The sequence below is a fragment of the Mus caroli genome, chromosome 17, assembly GCF_900094665.2.
Source record: "Mus caroli chromosome 17, CAROLI_EIJ_v1.1, whole genome shotgun sequence".
NCBI lineage: Eukaryota > Metazoa > Chordata > Mammalia > Rodentia > Muridae > Mus > Mus caroli.
Window position 1 is genome coordinate 3,311,987 of NC_034586.1, and position 9,504 is coordinate 3,321,490.

Genomic DNA, 9,504 nt, shown 5'->3' on the forward strand with positions numbered 1-9,504 from the left:
AGTATAAGAACCGACCGGGCGGTCCCAAGATGAGTCACGCCCGATCGGGGCGGGGCGCGGCGCGCGCGCCCGGGCGCTCCGCAGGTTTCACTTCGTGTAGCAACCGTTGCCCCAGAGCCAAACCGCAATTCCGGGATCTTTGAACACTTCTTTTTGCCCCTTTTCTTCACAAACTGGGATCGGCCGGGAGGGGGGGCGCGCGTCCACGCAGCCCGCGCTCCGCCTTGGCTTCGGGAAGGGTGCCCCACCCCGGGACGGAGGATCACGCAGCGGCTCGAGCTGCACTGGAGGCTCAGCTCCACTGTCCCCCACGCGTGGGGACTCCCAAGTCCGCGCACAGGCGGTCGCCCCCTCCATCACTCCCCTCCTTGGAGCGCACGTGGCGGCACACGGAGCACTCCTCCGGTGCGTGCCCCCCCCGCCCCCCAGCCCGATCCCCAGCGAGGTAGGGTCCCAGGGCCGCACCCTGTCCCTAGCCTGAGCGCACGACCCGCGAGGTGAGCCCGCCAAGATGGCCGCGGCTCCGCGGGACCCGGACCGGACGGGACCCGGGACCTCTCTCCTTCCGCGAGCCCTAGCTCAGGACTCCGTGGAGTCCGGTGCTGCGGCAGGCGAGCGCGCAGGGAAGGTGCAAGTGCCCCGCGCTGCACGGAGCGGAGTCGCCGAAATGCTACTCCCACGTGCTGGAGCGGCGGCCACGGGGCAGGTTCGTGGGTGGGGCTGCCGGGTCTCACCCTGGTCACAGCCCCGGGTCTCCGTGCACGTGGCCTGCGCGGCCTCTGAAACAGGCATGCGCGTGGAAGACCCCTGCCCGGGATGCCTTAGTTAAAAGAACTAATTTGTAGCAAAAGGCTCCACAGGTAGTGGTCTCTGAAGTCTGCCTAAAAACTAATTCTAAAAGTCCTCCCCCTCCCCGCGGAACAGTCCAATGTTTTCCTGTAGCACTGGTGGAATCTGTTGGGGTATAATTAAAGTCTTGGTTCTCAAAGCCCCACCTGGGGGTTGAAAGCCTCAGGTGGTTGAAGTTGGGTGAGGGTTGAGATACGAGCTGCTCCTGAATTTCTTTTGGGGAACTGCACTGGAAGGGTTGATTCCTTAGTTTTCTTACTTGCAAAATTGCCCCATCTTATGACACCTGTTCCACGAGTTGTAATGAGGATTAGATGTACTGAATGTGACATGCACACAACTCCATTCCGGGACTGAGTATATCCATTCCAGGATGGGAAAAGTTCCTTTGGGATCCGGTAATCCTAATTTGTAGAACAGGGATCCAAGGAGCAACATCTACACAGATGTAGACTTCAATGAAATACACACGTGAAATTAGTGCCGTGCTAGGTAAATACTAACCCAGCCTGCTGTGGGTCACGTGGTTCCAGTCTGCTTGTCTAGGTGCTTCAAGGGCCTGGCAAAGGCCATGGATGAAGTGACCTCTCATCAGCAGAATCTATTCCCTTGAAAGATACACTTCTTTTTTATTAAAATAAACTATATAGTGGATAGGAAGGAAATTATGGAAGAGACTCACATCACCTACAGCAAGAGCATCCCACACCGGACATACTCTGAACATACCCTGGGCTGCTGTATTCCTCAGATGCCTGGAGAATTCCATGTGTCTGATCCAGCGCTGGCCTCGCTCCGTCCAGCGCTGAGCTCCGTTTACAGTACACTGTCTTCTTGAGTGGATGTTTGAAATAGCAGTGGCCTGGGGCCTTCCTTTCCTGAACCTTACCCTCCAAAGGAAGTTTTGAAAAATAGCCTGTGTAGTGTAGTAAAAAATAAAAAGATGACAGGGTTTAGAAGCAAACAAAAGCTGCATTCCGTCGCCACCACTTCCCAGCTGGTTACTGGCTGAGCCATACAGTCCTGGCTGCCATCTTCTCCCTGGAGTAACTTGCAGAACACTTATGCATATTCATCATATGTATATTATTTGTTGCATAAATTAACATTACAAAGCCATATATGTACTTTTCCCATACTATAAACCCTAAAACTTACACTTAGATGTTACTGTGCAGGGTAAAACCTCTTTCCAATAAAGCCACAGATATTACACCTAAAAGTATTTTAGAAGGATTTTTCAGGAGAGGGGAAGTGTCATTTTTTTAAAAGATTTATTTATTTTTATTTAGATGAGTACACTGTAGCTGTTTTCAGACACACACCAGAAGAGTGCATCGGACTCCATTACAGACGGTTGCAAGCCACCATGTGGTTGCTGGGAATTGAACTCAGGACCTCTGGAAGAGCAGTCAGTGCTCTTAACTGCTGAGCCATCTCTCCAGTCTGTGTCATCTGTTTTTTAATCTGACCTAATCCCCCTCAACTCAGCACTTTCTGGAGTCTGAATTCCAAGGCAGTCTATGAGACTGTCATAGGACAGTGGCCTGGAAATCTGTGCCCTTGACATGCCATCCCATACCCCCATTCCAGGTGATTGTGATACACATGTGAGTCTGAGAACCTCTGACTTAGGATATATTACTAGAAGGACCCTGACGAGTCTTACATACCTTGCACGTCTCTTTACCTTTTGTGAGGCTCTTACCTCTATCTGAAAGCACTGTTTTGATATCAGGATAACAGGTACCTCTGAAGGCAAAGAGAAAGCAGTGTGGCCAGGACTCACGGATACTGTCCCAGTAGCTATTTGTCTGGTCATTTACTCTAGCTGAATCCATATCTTAGGTTGTCTGCTTTTCAGGCTGGGGAGCATGATCACGTGTCTTCCTCAGGAACCAGGCTCTTCACACCTTGCTCGGAGTTCTTGGGACAAGGTTAAACCCAAAGCAGACAGGGACTGCCCTGGCCACGGGCACTTTGAGAAAGTCATTTCCTCTAGTCTATCAACCCCCTTGAAAGCCTGTCTCCACACAGGTGCCAGGTTATCTGAACCAATTAAACCAAGTCATCAAAGAGTATGGCAATCTCTAGCTTTGAAAGGACAGTCAATAAGCAATTGAGAAACAAAGTCCTATAGAGTGCCCTTGGCCAACCTTGGTTAACCTTGGATAAAAATTCAGGACAGGGGACTCTGGGGATAAGGAGATGAGGCATTTAGGGAAATCCAACAGTGTTAAAACTTTGTCAAGGTGGCCTACCCCAGGTCTTTTATTGCCTCCTCTCTAGGACTGAAATATTTCTTTCAAATATAACCCCAGGGTAAGCGTTTCATTAGCTAACATGTGCCATGGAGAAACACGTCTTATAGAGTCCCCTGAACTGCTCTTAAATTCCTGATAGCATTGGGATTTCCTTCCCTGCCTCTGGAAGGGTGATGGGTCCATTCTAAATAATTGGGTGAGAGGGTGGGTGACCCTTGACTCTGTCCAAGTGTGTGCGACATCTAAAAAGCTCGGTAAGGAGTTCTCCAGGATAGTGAGCCAAGGCGCGTTGGGGTCAGCTTTGACAGCACCGCTCACTAAGAAGAACGTTGTGCATAGCTGTTTTAACAGTTTACATAAATATCTTTTATGTAAAAGAGTATTGATAATGGCTAATAACTCCCAGATAGCATATCTTCCAATAGTAAATATTTTTTTTTGTCTTTTAATCATTGTCCCCTTGTATTAAAGAAACACTTCTAGCTTCTCAACCTGTGGGTCAACTAGAAGAAGGAAGGAATCCCAAGTTGTACCTGTTTGGATACCCTCAGTTTACAAGAAGGCAAGCTGGAGCCATTGGACGAAAACTGCTCATTCTTCTAGCAGATTTCTCTTGTCAAGACTGCCATTTACTTCTGGCTTGCTGATTCCAGGGGACACACTTCCCTACCTCACCCTGGACACATTTGAGCCCCAAACACACACACACACACACACAGATCAGGTTCTTATCTGAGTACATTGCCTTCCTAGGTCATCTCCTCTGTTCCCACGCCTTCAGCCATATCTCCAGCTCTGACCTGGTTTCCTCAGTGTTAATTCCCCTCTTAATTGTTTCAAAGGGGTCCTCTTTCCTCAAGCCTTCCCCTACCCTTTCTCAGCAAACAGCCATGTCTAGCAGCTCTGTGTGTTTGGTCCTCTAGGTCTTCATCCAAAGGCCTGGATATTGGGAGCATTTCCCAGCGAGCTTCCTATCCACAGTGTCCCCTTCCAGCCCACAGTTGCTTAGAAGTTGCTTTGCTTTACTGGCTCCTATTTGCTGGAGCCCCACAAAGGCCAGCCCTCCTGTCTGTCTGGTTTGCTGGCTAGGGCAGCGCCTGGGGCTCTGTAGATGTTCAAGCAATGCATCATAAGCAAATGAGCAGACACTGCCAACGCTGGGTTCCCAGACCTTGCCCCATCCTGTCTGTCTGCTAGGAAGACGACTAGTCATGGCATGGTTTACCTAGAAATCTTTCCCCTTAACCACCTTGACTTCCCAAGGCACTGCCCCAAACCAAAATATTAACAGTAATTTACATGTGTGTTTAGAGGTTTTCTAGGTTCCCCTTAAAGTCCACGCGTCACAATTCTCATTGAGTTCTTTACTTCTTTTTTGTGCCTTTGTGTGTGAACATGTATGTGGTTTTGTGTTCTCCTGTGCCATGTTTCACACATGAAGAAGGAAAGACAATCTCTATCAGAGGTTGAGCCTCACCTTGTTCATCACTGCCTGTGTCAGGCTGGCTAGCCTGTGAGCTTCCCGGGCTCCCCTCTCTCCATCTCATCTTTCCATGAAGCACTGCGGTCATAGATGTGTGTTACTCTGTCCAGTTCTACATGGGTTCTGAGGATCCAAACCCAGGCCTTTGTACATCCATGCAAGTGCTTTACCCATTAAGCCACCTCCTCCCTTATTTTGTGTTTTGTCTGTTTTGCTGTTGTTTTGAGGCTCAGACTTCCCTTAATCTCGCTGTACAGCTGAGATTGACTTGGAGTTTTTGATTGTCCAGCCCCCACCCCCACCCCCCACCATCTCAGGTGCTAACACTGCAGGCTTCTGCCACCATACTTGGTTTTATGAAGTGCTAGAGATTAAACCCAGGGCTTCAGGTGTACTAGCCAAGCACTCGACCAACTTAACTATAGTCCCAGCCCCATCACTGAGTTCTAATAGGCTTGGTGCTCTGCTTTCCCCGGGGCACAGCAGACTAGAAGACCAGGTAAAAGGCGGGACAGCTGGTCATGAAGAGGCAGAAGTTGATGCAGAGCAGATACCAATTAAGAAAACAATGCCTGGGCTCATATACACAGCCTGTTCTTCCTTGGGGCTTGCAGCACAGTCTGGGACTGGATCAACAGTCACAGCGGTGACATCCCAGGACAAAGGTATAGACCCTCTCTGTATCAGAAAATGTATTACTTCACCTTTAAAGATATTTTTTTCTATTTTTGTTGTTGTGTGCATGGGTGGTGTTCTGCTGCATGCATGTTTGTACTCTGTGTGCAGGTAGGGCCCTTGGAGGTCAGAAGGAGATGTTGGACCTCCAGGGACTGGAGTTATACACAGCGCTAGGGATCAAACCCAGAGCCTTCAGAAAAGCACCCAGCATTTTAACTGCTGAGCTATGGCTCCAGCCCCTATTCTGCCATTTCAAGATTTTGATGTTTTGCTGGGCGGTGGTGGCACATGCCTTTAATCCCAGCACTTGGGAGTCAGAGGCAGGCAGATTTCTGAGTTCAAAGCCAGCCTGGTCTACAGTGTGAGTTCCAGGACAGCCAGGGCTATACAGAGAAACCCTGTTTGATGTTTTAAATTTTCAGGAGGAAAGTCAGTCAACAGATAGGTACCCACTATTTATAGGTTTAACGAACATTAATATTTCATCCCATTATCTTCAGATTTTAAGAAAAGGGGCAGTCTAGATAAAGCCTACTTAGCCCTCACAAGGACGATTAATATTCTAAAGATGTCATGTCTTTACTGTGCAGATTCAGAATTTATGTGGGGAAATCTGAATTTATGTGGTGAAATACACTATTTGCCAGATTTTTAAAATGTTATTTATTGTTTAGTTGAAAACAAAAAAAATTAAGCATTTCTAAATCATGAGTCTCTTCTGTCTGTCTGCCCTACCCCCAAGGTAAGGCCATCCAAGCCCTGGTTTCTCAACGCCTAGGATGGAGCCTCGTATGAGATAGAGCATAGTAAAGATCTGTTATAGGAATCAAACACAGAGCCGTGAGTGTTCTTCCTGGCAGCGACGATGGCTCATTAACCCTGCAGCTGTCTGGATCCTGAGATATACATATACACTTGGAGATTTCCAGTTTCCTTTTTTTTTTAATTTAAAATGAAATCTTTTTGACACGTCAGCAAATAGAATTCTGAGGGGTGTACTGAGTGTGCCATGACTCCCTTCATCTTCATGACCTCTTAAGTGATGCTTTGGCCTAGGCTGCAACAGGACTACATATGACCGCATATTTCATTGACGACAGTTTCTTGAGCTACATGGTCTCTCCTTAAGCAATGGGCTGCAAGGAGAAGACCCTGAAGTTAATGCTTCATTGCAATTTGGACTTTGGCTGTTTGGCATTTACCAGGTTTCCCCCTGCATTTCTAAGAAATTGGCTCAGTCACTTGGCTGATTTCTATTTCCAAACCAATTCCTCAGACTGGGCCCTCAGGTGACCCTGGGGATCTTATTCAGGAATGCAGAACAGTGGGTGGTGGAGCCCAAAGAGTCCAGGAACTGGGGCTGGCCCTTGCCCCAGCATTAACTGTGAGTGTTGGCAGTCACTTCAGACCCTGGCCTAGTGACAGACAAGGATGTGGCAGACTGAAGGCCCTTGGGACTTGGGCAATCAGGATAACTGGGAGGGCTGTGGTCCAGCTGGAATGTGGGCCCTGTCTTGCTGATGATAACCCAAGTCAAAAAGCCCCAAATTATAATTTTTTATATATGAAATCTCTCAATTGTTAAATATTGGCAGTGAGTTGAACCTTCTTGTTTGGTTTTGTTTTTCCATCACGATGCTCTTCAGGCCAGATGAAGCATGTGCACAGACATGTGCATGTACATCCTTTGCCTTATGCTCCACAGCCCAGATTTAGCATCTGTTGTATGAACTGGGTCCAACATTTGTCTCTCAGGGCATGCTTGGTACTCCCAGGCAACACCACTAGCAGGGGTTGTTCCTCATGGGACTTGGGGAGGTAGGGATACGACAGGCTGGCTGCTGGCCTATCCACATAGACTCTCCGTTCTCTGCATGAATAAAGACTGTTGGTAATTCTAGGCCTTAGAACCAGGGATATCCACGGACGGAATTTCCCCTCATCTGTGATCTACAGTAGCCTGAATTGTTGCCCATGGGTCTTCCAACCTAGCAGGTTCCACCTTGGCTGTCAGCCCAAACCCCTCATTTGCTCTACAAAAGGAAGAGTACCTTGCCAACAGATAGATTGGTATCCTCCGACTGGCAGCAGTGGGTATTGTTCCCATGTCTGCTGCACATTCCACACATCTGTCTCATTGCAGAGTGAAGAAACCTGCTCAAAGAGCCAACGGAATGATGGAATGATTACCCAGTACTCCAGCTTGATGGCAGGGCCTCCACCACACTGGGGCAGCTTGCTTCGTCTCAAGGCTTTTTAGAACCTGCATGTTTTCCTTCTAGACCCACCCAAAGCAGACTGGGGCCCATAGGTATACATTTCCTGAGACTGGCTTTAATTTTGAAAATTGTTTTGTTTTGTTTTGTTTGTTTTAAAGATAAAAGTTGGGGCTGGAGAGATGGCTCAGTGGTTAAGAACACTTGTTGCTCTTGCAGAGGACCCGGGTTCTGGTTCCAAGTACCCACATGGTGGCTTACAACTACCTGTAACTGTAGTTCCAGGGGACCTGACACCTTCTCACTATGCATACTTGTGGCATGCATGTGGTGCACACACTAGACACCATATATGTGTGAATGAGTGAAATATATGTATATATGTACATATATGTATATATGTGTGTATACATATATACACATATACATACATACACACACACACACATATATATATATATATATATATATATATATATATATCTTTCCTTCTGTGGAAATGGCTGGATTACAGCAGCCAAAATGAAGTTCAATCCCCTCATGACTTCTGACTGAAGCAAGAACCACAGACAGTATTTCAATGCACCTTCTCACATTCAGAGGAAGATCATATCTTCCCTTCTTTCCAAAGAGCTGAGACAAAGAAGTATAATGTTCAGTCTATGCCCATTTGAAAGGATGATGAAGCCGGGCAGTGGTGGCGCACACCTTTAATCCCAGCACTTGGGAGGCAGAGACAGGCTGATTTTTGAGTTCGAGGCCAGTCTAGTGATCTAAAGAGTGAGTTCCAGGACAGCCAGGGCTAGCACAGAGAAACACTGTCTTGAAAAAAACAGAAAGAAAGAAAGAAAGAAAGAAAGAAAGAAAGAAAGAAAGAAAGAAAGAAAGAAAGAGAGAGAGAGAAGGAAAGAAAGATGGAAAGAAAGAAAGAAGGGAAGGAGAGGATGATGTAGTTCAGGGTGTTTGTGGACACTACAAAGGCCAGCAGATTGGCAAGGTGGTCTAGGTGTACAAGAAGAGATACATCATCTTCATTGAATGAGTCCAATGAGAGAAGGCTAATGGCACAACTGTCCATGTGGGCATCCACCCCAGCAAGGTGGGCATCACCAGGCTAAAGCTGGACAAGGACTGCAAGAAGATCCTGGAGAAGAAAGCCAAGTCCTGACAAACAGGAAAGGAGAAGGGCAAATACAAGGAAGAAATGATCGAGAAGATGCAGGAGTAGAGACATCTCATACACAGCTTTCATTAAAGACTGCTTAAGTAAAAGAAAGGAAAGAAAGGAAGAAAGAGAAAAAGAGAGAAAGAAAGAAATTGCTTACTCTCATATATATGTTTATGAGTGATATATATGTAGATATGATATATGTGCATATTTAAAAAGAAAGAGCCACTCACTCACAATCAAAAGGCTATTTTACATCTCAGAATGGTTTCCCCAAATATCCTACTGTTCTGCCTTCTGGACATAGATAGGACCTGTGCAACTGATAGGTGGAGAAGCCTATAGGAATGTGGGCAGACTGGGTCCTGGGACTTGACAGCCTTGAGTCTTTCCAGAGTTTCTATAGCCTGGTTATCATCTCCCAGAACTCACAACAGAGAAGACCCTGTAGTTGAGGGAGACCTCACTCCTGTCAGAGACATGAACTGTTTACTGTGAAAAAACCTAACAGGACAGCATGCTGGACCTCTCCTGATGCTATATGAAGGATTCACCAGGCACCCATAGAAGCCAGCACCAACTTAGCCCCTTCCAGCACTGCTTGGCCCCAAGCCTTACCTGCCATAGCGCCAGCCCTCTGCCACATCTGGCCAGGCAATGCAGGAGATGGAGGCTGCTGCTGTGTAGGAGGAACCCTCATCTGCTCTGCCATTCAGTTCGAGGCTGTCCCTTTGCACGAATTCCCCATGGCAGCCTTATCAGCAGTACAGCCTTAGGGCCATGTCTCAGAGCAGGGATGGAAAAGGAGATGTCAGGGGGGAGGTGTTAGTTATGAGGCCTCTTCAA

General features: G+C 47.4%; 1 pseudogene; it reads left to right on the plus strand.

The window, feature by feature from the left end:
* Positions 1-8,012: 8,012 nt before the first annotated feature.
* On the plus strand, positions 8,013-8,718 carry LOC110284134 (annotated as a pseudogene).
* The last annotated feature ends 786 nt before the right edge of the window (positions 8,719-9,504 follow it).